The sequence below is a fragment of the Calonectris borealis genome, chromosome 12 (assembly GCF_964195595.1).
Source record: "Calonectris borealis chromosome 12, bCalBor7.hap1.2, whole genome shotgun sequence".
NCBI lineage: Eukaryota > Metazoa > Chordata > Aves > Procellariiformes > Procellariidae > Calonectris > Calonectris borealis.
Genome location: NC_134323.1, coordinates 3380363 through 3396631, shown reverse-complemented (window position 1 = coordinate 3396631; position 16269 = coordinate 3380363). Strand labels below are relative to the sequence as shown.

The 16269-nt window shown below is 36.3% G+C and overlaps 1 protein-coding gene across 1 annotated transcript in view; it reads left to right on the top strand.

The window, feature by feature from the left end:
* Positions 1-250: 250 nt before the first annotated feature.
* The window catches only part of SMPD3 (sphingomyelin phosphodiesterase 3), a 63145-nt gene continuing 47126 nt past the window's right edge, over positions 251-16269 (top strand). The window contains exon 1 of the mRNA XM_075161062.1: positions 251-350. The gene's annotated coding sequence lies outside the window, so the exon portion shown is untranslated. The remainder of the gene's footprint in view (positions 351-16269) is intronic.

The following is a 16269-nucleotide window of genomic DNA, read 5'->3' as shown; positions in this document are numbered from 1 at the left end:
CTGTTGTGGGCTGATACTAGAGAATTTAAACAAGAAATGCTTAGAAGAGATTCTTTGAAAAGATAATGGTGGAAACTAGCTGAGGTTGCTTGAAGAAAGTAAGTATGTACATCAACAGCTTACTGGTATTATAGCCCTGACCAGTGCTATAAGAAGTTTTTGGGTGGTGTTTCCACTCTGTCATTTTCTCCCCATGATTCTTCAGAGAGTGTTGAAGACTTAAGGAATGAACAACACAATGTCTTGAGGACAGAGAGCAGGACTCCAGTCTGTGTTCTACTATCTACTTCCAGGACTGTTTCATGTAGTTACCTCGTCCAGAAACTGTACGGTTGAGAACACCCCATGAGGTGAGTGCTCTTGATAAGCCTTTAACGGAGCTCTGCTCAGTTCCTTTGAAAGTACCAACGCCTGTGTGCAACGGATGAACAAGCCTATGGAGGCCAACAGGGTGGCACAATTTTCTGCAGCCTTGTGAGATGATTGTCAGAGTTTTAACCAAGTAACAGAATATCTTTAAACAGCTAATTCCAGCTAGTTTCTTATTCATGTTGTCAGTTATCAGTTATTTTGAATTCTAAACTCTAAAGGTAATTTTCAGTATAAACTGTCTGGTGTCTAGTTCAGAGGGTTCCTCTCTGAAGTCCAGGTGCCTAAAAGCTAAGAAATGAAGTAGTTTTCAGGTGTTTGTAAGAATAGAAGTTTTCTGTTAGATCAGCCAGTTTCTTTACCTGTCCAGGACATCCTTAGAAAATAATCTTTCATCTATCTTTCTTCCCCCATACTCCCTTCCCCATGCAATGCTTTAGGTGATAGAATAATACAGCTTTAAAGCACTTGAGATTAGATACCCTTCTGAGCGCACATGTAAGAGACTAAGATATGAAAATGAACTGCAACTCATTGCATTCCAATAATAAGGTAAAAGAGAGCACAGTATGTCTCAGAACACAAAAATCAGGGTGAAATATGATTTTTTTTAAATATTTTTTTTAAAGGGAGGATGTGGCGGCAGTATAATGATCTTGTACTCAGATTCTTCATCACTCAGATACGCTGCAAGAATTGCCATTGTAAAGCAGATTACTGTCACAAAAAGGTAGTGTCGAACACATTACCTCTTTCTTTTCATACAGTTTTAAAAACACAATTTCACCCAAGCTTGTGTACTTTTTGTGTAATTATTATTATTCTGCACACTTTGTTTTTATGAAGCATAAATTTGAGGAATAGTTCACACTTTCACTTAAATGAAAGTTGATCTTTAAGGCAGCTGGAATACCCATTTTAAAAACAGTGCTTATATTTGGAATATGTACTCTGATTATTGTGAATTAAATACTCCTTTGAAAGATACGGTTCTCTACAGAGTCCTCATCAGACTTTACCTTAACAGTTGAGCAATATTTATTTATTTTTTTAGGGTCATACTTCTGCTTCATCTGGCTGTAGATTCAGTCTATAGAATAAACTCAAGATACACAAAAGGTTTGTGTTAACAGGTTTAGATCAAAAGAAAATAAAAAAGGGAAGAGCATCTTCCTGGATCAGTCTTTTAAATTGTATTGGAGAGTCTGCAAATGAAAAGATAGGGAAAGTATGTGTATATGGATAAATATATATGTGTGTGTGTGTATGTACATTATATCTATTATATAAATGTATTGCATAAGTATAAATATATATGCATTTTTTTATATATATATATATATTCCATGTAAAAAGTAAAAGCGTACATGTACAACTTTTATTTCCACATGTGAAGAGAATGGTGGATTGGCCTAGTGTTTTCTCTAAATTTTTTTTTTTTTTAAAGTAAAAATGTTGGAAGTTCTTCTCCTGACTCTTTCTTAAAGCCTCCTGGCCTCCTGAGATTCAAAATAACCTGTTGGCTATGCTTGCATTTGTATCACATGGTAGTTAAGCATGTTATCAGCAACTGTATTCCCTGCCCCCTGTGAGGATCCACTTCTGCCTCCAGAAACTGATTTCAGCATATATTTGAAAATGGTCTCACTTTAACATAGCTCTGCTGGCAAGTGATGACTGGTAAGAATGGCACAGATTTTTTTTTTTTTTTTTAAATAAAAGTGATTACTGTAAAATGTTTCCAATTCAGTAGTGACCTTGAAGAGTGAAGTGGATGAGTTTTCAAAGGCTAACATTGAAAATGGATTTTGGAATAAAGTCCATATCTATTGCAAATGATATTTGGTCTCAATCCAAAGATGATACTAAACCTTGAAAATAAATTCCTCTCTACTGACCCAGTTTATATAAAATTTGCATTTCCCTTTTATAGAAAAATGTGTTTCCCCAAAGATAGAACTAACATCCAGTAATATAAACCTTGATATCTACACACACACACTTCTCTAGTACAAAGATCCATAGTTGAGTTAAGATCCTTAAGGCTTTCCCACTAATTAGAAGCACTTACCTTAAAATTGAATATTCTCTTGCAAATTAATGATTCTACTGAAAATCTCTTGAAGGTGGTGAAATGCTTGGGGATGTCTTAGACTTATTTTTCATAAGAGATTTTTTTCAGAAATATTTGGTTTTTTCATGACAGCTTTCATTTCAAAATTGTGAGCTAACCAGACAATAATACTAATTTGCAAAAATCAAACCAGTATTTTTCTACAAAACTAGTTTGATTCTTCATTGTCATGCTGTTTACTCATTCAGGCATAGCCAGTGGATTCAAGACCCTCAAAAAGGGCTTATGTTCCTAAATACTTGTTTCAGACACACATCTTGTCACATCTTGGATTATTTGGCTTTTAATCATAATTCTTCAGCACTTGTGCTTTTTTTCTGGTGATAACAGGAAAACAATCTTACTGCATCCTGTAAGATTATTCAGTGGATTCTTTTACGCATTTGTGGCATGCATATGATGCATGCTTCATCGAGATCTTCCTTTAGTTAGCAGAAGCTGTACACATCTTCCTTTAGTTAGCAGAAGCTGTACAAATGCTTTTTTTTGTCAATGTTTGCAGGGGTTTGCATAGCAGGAGCATTTAAAATTTTAAAGAGTTACCGATTGTTTTACCATGCGTTACTGAGTTATAGGAAGGCAACCTAATTATTCTTGTGTAAATCCCATCGTGGACCAGTCACTGAACTTCTCATCAGTCAGTATTCTAGTGAGCAAACTTGGGGGAAAAAGTCATCCAAATGGTGTGTAATATTCTTAAGCAGCTGCTCATAGTGGGTATGACAGCCTGGTACTTTCTTTCCCATGTAAGCATGCAAAGAATTCTTTTGCTTATGCAAAGTTTTTCTTGCTTATTGCTGTGGTTTCTTTCCACTACCATTTATTGCAGATACTTTTGAAGAATTTGTCATGTTCCCTTTGATTTTTTTTAAATTATTATTTATTTATTTTTAATTTTTGTTGGTCTTGCTGAAGTAGGTCAGCCTGCATCTGCAAGGGAGGGGTAGGATTGTTACCACCATTACAAACTGACATAAGAGTTAAGTTCTCTGAGCCCTGCGAGGTAAAGATGGAGTCTTATTTGAGCTACTGACTTCTAAGGAGACCAGAAAATCCCACCTTCGATGCTTTGTGTGTGAGGACGGGTACATTTCATTCTTAATTCCAAGAAACTGCGTAAATATATTATGCTGGTTTTGTAGAGGAACAAAGCACTGATTTGTAGTGTTGGAAAAAGTCAGAGCTGTAACACTGAATGACTTCCCTGGTAGCTTTCTATCAAAGACATTTTTAAAGGCATTTGAGCACCAAACTGTTCTTTGTGCCTTTTAAAAATCCCTCGTGTGAAAACAAAGGTGATTTAGAAAGGCTTTTCAATTGGAGAGCCTTTGATAAGACTTCATACTGGTTTCACAATTTCAGGACAAACTTTCTTAATCTAATAGCTACTTGCTTACAAACAAACTCATGCTTTCTCAAATGCATTCTTAGTAATAAGGAGGCTGAAGTGAATGTTTGGATACCTGATCTGGATCCCTGAAAAGGAAGTTGTGAGCAGTGTACCCTGAAACGGATGCCTAACAGAGAGCAGTGCTTTAGTTCCTTGTTGACTGTTACGTAAATGTGTATTAAATTTTTCAGTGCTCATCCCCATATTTATTGCAAACTGGATTTGGTGCTTTTCTTCGTGTGTTTCCTTACTAGCTTATTCCTAGCTTCTAAACTATGTTGGCTTGGATCCCTGCTGAAGTTATTTATGTTTTGTTGGCATCATGTGTTAATGGTGTTTTTGTATAGTCAGGGTTATGTATCTGAAAGTTCTTATCAGTCTTGAACGACCCATTACCAGCATAACTTCCATGAACGAATAGAATATGCACAGGAACAAATGCTACTCTTGGGCTACAAAGTCAGTTTCCTAGTACAAGATCAGTTGTGTTGTTCCTAATTGTTCCTCAAACAAAATGAGTTGTATTACATGCCATGTAAGGGGTTCCTATGAGGTCAGGACCTCACTATGCTTGCTGGCATATTGACATCTCATTAAAAGACAGTTGTTGCTCCAAAAAAGCATAAAACCTTTGAGCACAAGATGTAGATCATAATAATAGCGATGGAGGATTGCTTTTCCTGTATTTGTCAAATACTCATCTCCACACAAAAATACATCTTGGTGACTATTTTTAGGATCATCATGTTGCTTTTCTGTATTGTCAGGATTGCATATATTTTCAATAATCGTATTACTTCTGCTGCAGATCTGGGGGAGAGATATGCTGCATTTATGCCTTTGTTGTTTAATAGTAGAGCTAGCTTAAATTTTTTATTTCAGAGCTTGTTAACACAAACTGCATTTGAAAATGGTATTTTTCATTTAGTGAAATTGCATTAATGGGGATAAAACTTGCTCAATAACTACATGACATTTTAAAGAATTTTGTGATTTTTTGTATGCCATGTGGCATCAGTTTACAGTACTTGGTGTCCTTTTTAAGGAATGTAAGACTAGAAGGGACCATCTGGGTTATCAAATACAAAGCCTTCACAATTGTAGGCAACAGAGGGAGAAAGAGAGCTCGTGCAGAAAGGCCCACAGAGTTTTTTTTTTTTTCATGTACTCTCCCTCGCCAAAGACAATAGAGATAAAGCACTTCCCAAACCTTAAAACAAAGTGAAAAATATTTTTAATTAAGAAGAGAGTGAACTACTGTTTCAGGTTTTATTGTGGCGAAGAAGAAAAGCTAAAGTGTAATGAATTGCATACAAATTGTGAGAGAAAAGAAAGCACTTACAATTAACTAAGGACAGGATTCAGAAGACTTGAGAATTTTTACAGTTTATTTATTGCCAAGTGCATTTCTGAAAGCAAAAACGAGCCGCTGGTTGGCACACAGACCATGTATAAACCTCTTACAATTTGGAAGGGACATCAAGGCTATTGAAGAATGGCTATCCAAAGCACAACTCTAATATTTTGAACTACAAGGAACATGTCATTTCATAGTGTAGATTATCTTTTTCTTCAAGATTAATATAAACTAACAATTATGAAAGGATAGTCTAGTAATGCAGCTATTCATTGTAAGCAATTTTTAGTGGGATGATTTCAAGTTAATTTGGAAAAACAGCATCTTTTGTTCAGAGAAAGAAACTGTATGTGTTACCATAACATTATGCAGATCAGCACCCATTACAGTAGCATTTAAGTTGATTTTAATAGGAGGAGGTTTTCAGAGCCATAAAGGGGGCAGTCCGTTGTTTAGGAGTGAGATTCTTGTTTCTATCTTAGTGTGTCTTGAAAGATGTATCTTTTTTCCATATTTGGGCAAAAAAGAACAGGTGAATGTATACTCAATGTATTTGGAGTTTCTTAATCCACAGGGGCACATACTATATTGAATTCATCTCCAGAAAAGATTTACGCATGAGGGAATTTCCTCTTCCCTGGCCCTTTCTCCCTTGGGATTTCTATACACAGTAGAGAGAGATATTCCTGCTGACTTTTTATTTATTTATTTATTTATTTATTCAAATTTTTATTTATTTATTTTATTTTTTATTCTTTTCATATTATCTGTGATTACTTTTAATTCTTTTCTGTTGTTTTTAAGAAGATTTTATATCATAAAGTAAAAATACTTTGCCTCTGTCTGAATAAAAGAAATAATTTAATACTATGGAGAAGGATGGACTGGCAGTATTAAACATACAGATATGCACTACAATAAATCCACCAGTTCTTTCCTAGAGCTCTTATAAGCGATTATAAAAAAACTGCTAGTTGATGTTAATGTATGCAAATACATACATGAAAGTTCATGCACACCTACACACTCATCAGTTCACAAAGATGAAGTCTTAGGTGAGGAAAGTCATGAGCGTGGTTAGCATGGTACAAACTAAGTTCCCTCTTGAAGACGAGTTTTCCAGTGCTCCTAATTGTTTCTTGACATATGTCCCAGCTCCTGCCTTTTGGCTTCATTACTGTCAATATTGCGTAAGTGTCATGATCTGCTCCAGTGGAACACGTAACACAGTTAGGACTGGTGGACAAATTCTGTCTTTGGATCTGTATAGCTCCCACTTGCTCAGATTTGAGCTGCTCACAGAAATGCAAGAATAAAAGCTGGCCTACAAGAGTAAAATACACAAGGGAAGACGAAAAATGTGACTGTTGGTCTCTGTTGGCTGCAGCTGTGTATTCCCACTGAGAGTGCCTGATCTGCTGAGGTGTTAGGAGGAGATTGTGCTTGAATAGTAGAAAAACTAAAAGTCAAGTTAGGTTGTTTATCATAACTATATTCTTAAACTGCACATGCTTATGGATTTTAGGTAATTACATTTCTTGCTGTCTGTACAGATTATTCAGCTCACTTTGGTGTATCTTGAAGGGATTTTAACTGTTACCTTCAGATGATTTTCAGTGATACCTAGAGAAGAATTTAATTGATCTTGGAAAAAATAAGTATATGCATTAGAATTAATTTTTTAAAATTATTATTTATTATTAAGAGTTGGTAGCTGGTAACTATTGTGACCATCTTCTCTAGCTCTTACTTAGGTATAGCTCCGGTAAAGCTTTATGAATTGGATTGGGAATTTTGCCTAGCAGAGATTGTAAGATTTGTTTCCAAGTGTCATGTTTAATTTCTATAGTACCCATACTTATTTAATTTACAGTAATACAGAAATTATCTAAAGACTTTTAAAAATGCCTTTTTAAATTATAGTAATACACAGTTAGAGCAGTAGGATAGGAAGTTATTAAATAACTTTGTAAATGCAAACAGAAATTTTAATTAAAATAATTTAGGTTACCTCATGCTCCATAAAGTCAACACACAATACAGGAAGTACAGAACAGTAGATAATAAATTCCAGAATGTTAAAACAGGTAGCAATTAAAAAATAAAGCAGAATAAATAACAAAAATGCCAAAAAAAAATCCCTGTGTATTTCTCCAGTGATTGTGGAGCTCTGTCTTTTCCTTCTTTATGCAGAACATTTCTGTCAAGGCCAGTCCTTTCCTAACACTTGCAGAGAAATATAGCACCACAGAAATAGAAGCAGATACTGTTTCATCTCTCATATGCTGCGTAACCTCAATACTGGTTGGGGTTTTTTTCCTGTTACTATCTACATCTGTCTTAAAAGCTGTACTGTTGGAGAAAAAATTCTGCTTAGCATTTCCAGTGCAAGCATTTAAAACAACAAATCTGACAAACAATGCACACTACTGAACACTTCAAAAAATGCTAAATAGCATTTAGTACAGAATTTCTGATATTGTATCAGCATTGTTCTTGTGCAAGATAGGCAGCAATCATGCTGGTTAAGCAAGCAGTATTATTTCTTTGTTAGGAGCTTCTTGCGTTGTTTTTATGAATATAGTGTTGCTTGCCTCTTTATTATTGTGTCTTACTGTTTCATGTTGCTTTGCTATTTGCATTCAAAGGGTTATCTCTTGCTAAGTTCATGTCTTACGTCTGCGGGAGACAACGAGTAGCTTTAAATAATCCCTTTGACAATATTTAGTAAACTGTGCTGAGTGCTAGCAGTGCTTTGAATTTTACCTCCAGTATCTCAGGCTGTGATACCAGCTATGAGTTGAGGAGTTTCAGCAGACTTAGATTGAACGAACCTGCTTTGGTTAAAAATGAAATCCCCAGAAATTACTGAGAGGCACCCTCCAGCAGACGGAAACCTTCTCCTTAGAAGATAATGGGGCTAGGAGAACTTGGCCCTAACATTTATGTTTCCCATCAGTAAGATACAGGAAGAATTTGGAAGAATTCCTTTCTTTTAATTCTTTCTTCCGTTTGCTATATTCCTACGTGCAGTTCAACAGCATTAATTTCGAAAGAGTCATTCTGGGTCTCTGCATTTACTCAATGGTCTCAGCTATTCTTGCAGCTGAAATGCTAGCTGGTTGCCTTTGCTGAGAAACTGGTGAATGAGGGTTCAGTTACCTGGGGTATTATGACTCGAGGAGTGATGCGGTTCTACTTCGAGGGTCTGATGTTTCTGGGGATGCATTTCTAAGAAGCCCTCAAAGATTTCAGACTGCAAAGGTGAAGATTACCCTACAAGAGACATAAAGCCTAGCTGAATAAATATGAAAGATAATTGTAGCTTTTGTGTAGCAGCAGGCAGGCTGCCTGGATGAACCTGTTCTTTCCCTTAGTCTTTAGGTCTTTGGAACTGATGCTCTTTTATCTGTAATGACATTCGTTGGAGGGCTCCCATGTGGGTCTTTACAGTGAATGATATATTAATATGCTGAATGCTTCCAAATGGATGTTTGGGGTGTATGTATTTATTTATTTGTTTTGTCAGAAAATTATTTTGATGGGTGGCCAAATCAATGTAAAATCAAGTAGATAACAGAGTACAACTTTAATGTTAAATAGTTATGGCTACTATGAGCTACCCCTGGTATGCGCTTTCTCTGTGAACCGAGTATAGCGTCTATCTTTCATGTATTCTGCATTTGTACTGACGTAATGTTTCTGAACTTAGAATTAATAAGCTGAGAGTGAATTAGTCATTATATATGAGTATTGTGTCCTTTCCCGGGGAATTTAATCAGTAACACCATACGCAATTAATTTGAACAAATCTAAGCGGGTTACAACAGGAACAGGAGCAAGCATATATTCATAACAATCAGGCAACACCTATATTAACTGTTCAGATTAAAATTATAATTTGAATTAAAATTCAAGTGAGGCCCATTTGCCTTTAACCAGTTTCTTGGAAATAATCACTGCTGAAGTACATATTGAGCCATTTCATTAACCTTTAAAAGAATGCTTCTAAGTGTTGCTCCTTGGCTGAGATGTTAATATGCTAGTCATGCTGATGACCTGTTCACAAAAGCTGAATTACCAGCTGCATTTGCATTGATCTCAGATGAAGAGTGCTATTTTAGAGCTGAATGTTGTTCTCGAACCACAACTGTATATACTTACTCGAGTGATAATACAACAAACATTAATCATGTTGATGAAAATGCGTCAGTTTTTAATGTGATGAGTATGAAATGTATCTTTTTATATATATGATGGGAAATCTTATACAATGAATAATAATTTGTCCATCAAAGACACCAAGATAGACAATTACTGCACTCCTAAAAGCTTGTGGTGTGAAGGGATGAGACACAGGGCAAGAAATTAAGTGATCTCAGTGGGGAAAGTTGCTTGACTAACATTACACAACTGATTGTTGTCTCAAAGAATAAAATTCTTGTCTATTTTCAGAGGGCAGCTTGTCTTCTGATATGCTGACTGGCTGCAGGTTCATTTGCTCATTGGGCTCCTGATCAGCGAGGTGCCTCCCTAACAAGCTGTGCCTAAATTCAAGGTCTAACACAGCATAGAACTCAAGCAGGTAAGTCAGCTTGGACTGGGAAATTGGGCAGTGAATGAGGAGATGCACACAGAGGTCCAAGAGCTTGCCTAGAGGCATGTGACAGGTGCGGGGTAGGAATGTGCTTTGCTTTGTGTCTCTGCCACAGCTTCTGCTGTTCAGCAGTTTCTGGATCACCCTGTCTCAGCTGCTTACGTTGTGCAGTGGTAAGGAGGCAAAGGCAGGGCAGCATTTAAACTGGGACCATGGATGATGCAGAGATGTCAGAAACGGTGAAGCATGTCTAGAAGTTTGTGAATCAGTGCTTTTGTCCTATATTGGCTGCCATAACCCGGTCATTACTCTGGTCATCAAGTTTTTCCTACCAGTGCAATAAAAAAAAGTAATACAAGTTATTTAGAATTACATGTTAGGCTATTGTGGAGGTCACCCTTTAGTCCTGGCCTGACAGTTCAGTTAGTTTTTAATTCCATCATTGCCACTATCTCTTTGAGATGAAAACTAGTGACAAGAGACACATCTCTGGTTCATTCCTGTAATATTTTTCTTTAATTAGCATGTCTTGAAGGTAGGGTTTTAAATCTAAAAGTAGGCAAAAGTGCTACCTTGAAAGCAGTCATATGCTATATAACTATGAATGAGTAGAAACAAGATGTATCAGCAGAACTTACATGTTTGCGTGCATTAAAAGAAAACTGTGAAATGGAAAATGGTAGGCAGAGTTAAAAACAAGGCACGTTGTAAGATTCAGGTTTCCTACTGTGTGAATAGCAAAGTCTTTTGTTGGTGATGACCTTTTTTGTGTAGGTGTACCTAACCTGTTCCTGTTTGGGAATTTCCATAAAGTAATAATAATAATAATCATACAGTTATACTCCCTCAAATAAGAAGAAATAGAAGTGATTCAAAGGATTTTTCTAAGGGAAAGAAAAATGTGGTCACAGGCATAGGGAAAAAGAAATGGGGACATATATGTCCAATAGCTAGTAAATCACTAAAAACTAGGGCTAACAGGTTTGTATCATAAGGCAAACCAGAAAGTTAAGTCATACATCCTGCATTATGATTACTTTGAGTATTTGATGGGAACATTGCCTGGATTATCCATTTATAAATAAGAGAATTTTTTTTCATTGAATTAAAGCATAAAGTCTGTCCTAGCCTCACCATGTGAAACTGAAATTACAGTAGTTAAACCTCATCAGCTTGCAGCCTCCTCATATGAGGCACAATATCAAATACTCCTCCTCAACTGTTTTCCCTGTCGTTGCTAGAGTTACAGCTGATGACTACTACTGTATCTTGTGCTTCCTGGGAAGTCTCAAGTGTGTTGCTTCACACAGAGACCAGGTCTTTTATAGGTAACTGGAGAGTTCAGACTGAGGGTATTCAGGATACAAATGTATTTATTTTTTAAGAATCAGTGTGTACGCTGATGACAGTGATAGTTTGATATGTGAGGGTTTGACTACTCGGTGCCTGTCTGGGAAACATGCTGCAGTCTGTACTTTGTGAGTTAGCTTGTAAGGGAATATGATTTTTACATATCATAAGAATTACTTAATGGTGATAAGAGTTCTGTTTTGATTCTTCTGCTGATGGAATTTTAACATGAAGCATTGTGTATTTTGTAAAAGCAAGCAAAGATGTAGTTAGAGGAGAACTAGCTGAAGCTCTCTTCTCTTTACATTGCAACTTGGAGAGATGACTGAATTAAAAGTTAGTCCACTGAAGTACCAAACAACCAAGATATCAGTACAGTTGGTAATCAAAGTATGCATGGTTTGTTGATTATTCTGATTATCCCAGAGATAGCATCCAAGAGCTTATTCTCTTTTGAAAAAATGCAGTTGTTATGGTAATTATTTAAAGCATTTGGACACTGAAATCTTATGCTTACACAGCAAGCTGACACAATGTGATCAGTGGCATTCTAAGCTTTCACAATTTAAAATGTGCCATCACTCTGCCCTCCAAATAAAGCCAGAGGTTTGTATGTTTGTAGTAATCACAAGTGGTTCTTTGAGCCAAACGTATGCATGCAGAAGTCGTTTGTTTTCAGATGTCCCATTCCCAGTCAGGAGTACGTCCAGAATGGTAAACACAATATCCAGTGTTTGGATCAGTACATTTTAAAATCTAACACTGAGATCTGTTAGTGTCAGCAAGGATCCACGTGGATGATTGCTGCAGTGACGGGATTTAAGAAAAGGTCATTCTACACAGTGGAAAATAATCACTAAATTAATTTATAAAGCCTTCCATACGCTTTGTTGAGGGCAACTTTTTATTTCTATTTGTGGTACTGCATATTAAAACCTAGATTTTTATAGGTGAATTCTTATTTTAGATTCATATGAGTCATCCCTATCCATTTAGACTTCAAAAACCCAGTGGAGTAAGGATTGAGTTGTTCACCTCAGTGCTTCCTTGTGTTTGGGCTTGCAGGTGATATGTACAAGCTGTCTTAATTCAATTCTATCTGACTTCTCTGCATGTTACTCTGTTAGCGTTTCTAATGTTGTTTTTAACATACCTTATTTTGAAATGCAGTCAAATTAAGGAAGAAAAGGTCAGTAACAGGAGATCTCCCTTGGAGGAGTTTGTGGCACCTGACACCCATATCCAAGTCCCTTGTGTTCTGGTGACAGAAGCTGGCATTCAGCTGCTGTGGTACTAACTTAATTCACAGGTGGTATCACCTTTTGTGTGTAGTAATAAAATTGAAAGTGAGCATTTTGCATTCAGTATTATTCAAGTCCTTTACTCTGACATTTATTTTAAAATATAGCACTGGTACTGATGAGTATTAATCTGTGTTTGCAAGCATATTGTTTGAAGCATATCCCAAGATTACAAAAGAGGATCTTGTTCTGAGCCTGAATGGGAGGTTGCTTAGGAGGTACATGTGTGGGTAGGAGAATATAAAAAAAATGATTTTTTAAAAATTTATTTATAGAAGCTTCCCCCCAGAAAGCCCATAAACGTTTCTGTTACTTCAACTTTCCAAATATTGTACTGAGCGCAACACAGTAGAGAAATATTTTGGGTTGAACTCTGTCCTATAAAATAACCAGCATCTGTGCTGTTAGAGTAATGCAAAGTTTGAAGTTCCTGATCTTTTTTCCTCTACCAAGTCAAGTTTTGCTTCAAAGTACTTTTTTCATATGGCTTTTGCCATAAGTAGATGATGTGAGTTTCTTCAGAGACTGACACTGATTGTAGCTGACTGGAGAGTTAGTGTTTAGAATGGCATGCTTGAAAAGCCACAGCTACAGTCTGAAAAAGGTTTAGACCTGGCTAAATTACTTGTTGCAGATCAGTTTTGTAGATTTGTGGCTATGAGCCATGGTAGATGGACCTACGCAAGTTGTTTACTTAATTTCTCATAATGCTGAAAATCAAGTTGTATTATCAGCTAAGCGAGCAGCAAAGTCTTACTGTCTTCACTGCTTACCAGTTGGGCTTCTTTGCCTTAGTGGAGCCAGTCATAATTCTCAGTTAGTTCCAGGATAATAACTTCAGAGAGTAATTTTGATCTCAGCTACAAAATTACTTCTATAAATGCATAAGACAGCCAGAGATACAAAGGAAAAATTATTCATTAGGAAAAATGGAACATAGAACAAAAACAGAACACAAACTCTTTTATTTAGTACAAGTGTTTTTTGTCTTTGGAAGGATGAAATGGTTTAATCTTGCATGTACCGTCCTTATGGCTTTTGCCCTGTAGTATTTCCCATTAAAACAGATCAATAATCCTGTTAACCAGAATGAATAGTGTAACCAGCTGATGGTACCTGCTTTCAGTGTCCTGTGTGAGTTCAGTGATCTCAGCCCAGGCCCTGACCAGCTTGACAACACTTACTGCAAAAGGCATCAGCAGTATTCAGGAGCTTCGTGGTTGTTTTGGCTGTAGGGCTCAAGAGTGAATGAACATGGCTTGTAAATAAATGACTTCCCTAGGAAAAGGTCATTCACTTTTGGGTAATGGTGTAGCTTGTGGATTATGCTGGTCCACGGGTATCTTTGTGATAGCAGTCTGCTACTCGTAGCTAAGGCAGTTATTTCTCTTGAGCATATTACAATGAGTCCTTTTGGTGTGGAAAGTTTGACATTTAATTCCATAGACACAAGTCGTTTCTTGTTACCTGTAGCCAAGACACACTGGAATTTGAAGTTCTGCTTCGTGTGCTGTTCTGTATAGCTCTATGTCAATACACAAGGCTTCTGGTCTCTTGATTTATCAGCTTAACCACTGTCAGATTCATATAACAAATTCAGAATAAAAATTAAAGTTCTCTTTTGTGAATTCCCTTCACTAGAGGTAATGCAAAGGCTTTTATTTCCTCAGTTTTGCTGGTGCGTTTACTGCACATAAAAATAATTATCTGAGATAAAAATCCACTGTACTTTGACTCCCGTTGATAGTGAAGCTCATTACACCCCCATTATAATTATTACCCTCTTTATATATACCTCGTTAAACACTTCAAAAACAGGCATCCAGGGGATGCTGTTTTAAGAAATTATTTAAGTAATCAGGATGAATTATGTAAGATTCTAACAGTATGTTCCCTCTACATCACCTTAAATCTTAGAAAATTTGGGATGTGTAATAATTAGAATTATATAAATAATGTTATTCTGTCTAACAGTACTTTGATACTTTCCCAGTATGCATTTGCTTCACTAATCCAAATTTACCTCTGGGAGTAGTCCTATTAAAGGCAATATAGTAGTACAAGCCATGGCCAACAAACAAATGGCATCTCTACCTGCAATACTCGAGTAAATTTATGTCCTGCAAAGTGTAACATAGGCAAGGGACAGTTAGCAGAGGTAGAAATGCAACTAATAGCTAATAAAGATCACTTTGCCCTTAAAAAAATACAGTTACTTTCATTACCGAAGCTGTACCATTCATAACACAGACTCTCAGATACTGGCATGTGACAAATTCAGGTTGGTAGTGGGGATGAGATAACCCAAAGCCAAAGAGATGAAAAGTACCAGAAATGTAGCATTCCACGACTTACACCTTTTTCTTTGACAACTATCCTGTTACATGCAGGAATAATGCAAACTTACACTGGAATATGAATTTCATTTCAGTGCTGAAAATTCCAAGATCATAGGTTCATTTCCAAGATCATAGCATTCAACACATGAAGGCCTGCTTTTCCAGTAAAGACGATTGAATTTTTTAGGAATGTATTTCTGCTTTATGAAATGACTCTTAAAAATGGAATTCTGAAGTGAATCACAGTGCAAACTGAGTTTATTTAATGGCAGACAAGACTATGTTGGTTTGGAAGATGTAGCAAAAGTCTTTCCAGCTTTAGGCATTGCTATTAACAAACATTGTGTGAATGCTGTACTTCTTAGCACTTCTATAACACTAATAATTTATACAGGAATTGTACATGTCTAAGGGTGCTCTTCAAAAATAAGGGACTGCACAGTTGGTTCAGAACCAAACCTGACAAATACATCCATGCAGATCTTGTAAAACCAAAACCCCATTTAACTTGCCATGGTAGTAATGGCTGTGTAGAAGCTACTAAAACCAAACTTTGTGAAGGTAAAATTAGTTGCTTGCACTGTGAGTATGCATCAGAGATCTGGTAACAAAAAGAAATGCCGCTTTTTTGTTTTTCTGACCATGTTTTGACCAAGTTTTAATGCACTCAGGTTTTTTTCCCCTGGAATAGCAGTATTTGTAGTATCTTGTCTTCTTGCTAAACAGTTGCAACAGTAAAGCTTACCTGACTGAGCCAAAGCAGCAGTGAGGATCTAGGATGCTTGCTTTACATCCTAAATGTAATACTGAGATTAAGTTTATATTGGAGATAGGACCAGGTCTATTTTGGAGTCAATGCTTGTGGTTCTCTGAAGTTTTGTTATTTGGACTGAGATCTTATTTAGACTTGTCTTGTATTCTAGTATATGGAAAATATCATGCATGAAAATCTAATCTGGAAATACCATACATTCGTGTGCACAGCTTCTGGTTATTTATTAACAGCTGTTTCAATTAAACATTTCACTTTCAGTCACAATGAAAAAACGGATAATAGTTTGACTTAGTAGAAGTGTTTAAAAGCATAAAAAGCGTAAAATATTTAAACAATTTTTTTTCTGCTGATGGCTAAGAAAGGCATCTAGTGTGCATCATCTGTTGGTGATCACAAGAACACTTCAGGGATTCCTTTTAAATATGTAAATAAACTACTCTGTCCCTCCTGCTCGTTCTGGGTGTAGAAAAGTTGCTGATTTCATTGTAGTTGCAAGAGTAATTAAAAAATGGAAGTCGGGGTTGTAAACTGAAATACCTGTACATTGTCCTGATCTTTACAGCTGCATTTAATAACAGAAAAAACATAAACCATTACTGTATTTCTAAGGAAAATAAAAGTCCACAGGAGAACTTTGTATGCAGATATGCATACCCA